This window comes from Propithecus coquereli, unplaced genomic scaffold, assembly GCF_000956105.1.
Source record: "Propithecus coquereli isolate 6110/MARCELLA unplaced genomic scaffold, Pcoq_1.0 Scaffold26, whole genome shotgun sequence".
NCBI classification, from domain to species: domain Eukaryota; kingdom Metazoa; phylum Chordata; class Mammalia; order Primates; family Indriidae; genus Propithecus; species Propithecus coquereli.
The window spans coordinates 10,733,937-10,735,546 of record NW_012148174.1 but is presented as its reverse complement, the minus strand read 5'-3'; the positions used below and the strand labels follow the sequence as shown (position 1 = coordinate 10,735,546).

General features: G+C 40.4%; 1 protein-coding gene across 1 annotated transcript in view; it reads right to left on the bottom strand.

Moving 5' to 3' along the window:
- BMPR1B (bone morphogenetic protein receptor, type IB) overlaps positions 1 to 1,610 on the bottom strand; it is a 193,364-nt gene that overhangs the window by 91,581 nt on the left and 100,173 nt on the right. The window lies entirely within an intron of this gene.

Genomic DNA, 1,610 nt, shown 5'->3' with positions numbered 1-1,610 from the left:
CCAAATAATCAATAAAAAGTTGGCATATGTGCCTTCTGGAAAGTAACGAACTACAATTTCTATTCAAAAATACCAGAGCAAAGTCTCAAGTAGGAAGAGAGTCGATTTTCTAATACTAACTGTGATGCTACCTGCACGGGAATCTTTCTGCTGCGACAGTGACCGGTGAGAGGAGAGACAGATAAAGGCAGGCGCTGGTGCTAAGTTCCTCGGTGTGCTGTGCTGGGAAGGGGACAAAACGCCAGGGGACAAAGCAGTACCAGGTGTGGTCACGGAGCAGTGGGGCCAGACTTGACCAGGATGTGGGTAAAACAGGCAAACTGGTTCAAACCCAGCTCAGCTTCTTCCTTGCTACGTGGCCTTAGCAAGCGACGTGCCCTCCCTTATGGAAGAGGAGAGTGACAGGGCTCATCGGTTGGAGCGCGGGGCATGAGATAATCCTCTAGAAACATCTACCGTAGTTCTCTGCGCATAGTGAGAGTCAGTGACGGTCAATTGTTCTTTTCTCTGCTGCTGAAGCTTCCGATTCAACCTTTTCTTTCTATTTTGCAGATTTTTTGTCTTTTCCTATCTTTTTTCCTCTTCCTTTTCCCTACTCCTTTCATCTCCTCTGTTTCTATTTCTCTTCCTTTCCCCCTCTTACCTATTCCCTGTTCCCCTTCCTGATTCTCTCTTCCTCTTCACCCCAATTCCACTTTCTTTTGCTTCATTTTACTTCCTTCTGCTTCCCCTTCCTTTCTAAATTCATCATCGTGAGCAAAAATTCTATAAAAATATAGAGCTTTCTGGTTTAAGAAACATATTGAAATTTTGTTCTAGGACGACTAACATATTCTTATTAATGGATTTATTTATTAATAAATCCATTGCAGCAAATAGATTTATTAATAGCAAATAACCATTAAATCCATCTACATAACGTAGTTCCCCAGAATACCTAATGGTGCCCTCCATAAAATAACACTCTTGCTGCAAAAACAAAGCAACCACACGTGGAACGCGGTGAGACTAATCAACTGCATATGGAAAACCAAACACCAATATAGGAAAACGACACAACAGATGCCACAATGCCACACGTAACTGTCAAATGTAAGTCCTGGGTGTGATTGCATTAAGAGGGAGGATTACTCCGGGTGGCAGTAATCAACCAATATCTTTTATGGAAACTGTCAGTGCCAAAACCAGCGATATCGCCAGTTTTTTTTTTTTTTCATTTCAGCTGTTCATTGTTGACACTAATGAGTAGGTTAAGAGAAATACATTCTCTCTCTAGAAACGAGGGCTTTTATCACAAAATCTCTGTGCACGTTTATATTCACTGGCAATTGATTCTCTTTTCATCATATTCACACGTTCGCATCACTCAGCTCATGTGGAATAATCACGTTTCCAACATTTGACATTATAAAAACCCTGCCAAGAGACCCCCCCCAAAACATCTGGAGAGAGAGGAAAAGTCTCAATCATTCAAATGTTTTCTTTTATGTCATGCCAGATTATGACCTAAGCAAATCATGAAAAGATCAAATATTATATAAAAGTCAAAAGAGAATACATACATTTTTGTTTTGTATGTAATTGATACAGAGTTATGAACCTGAGAATAA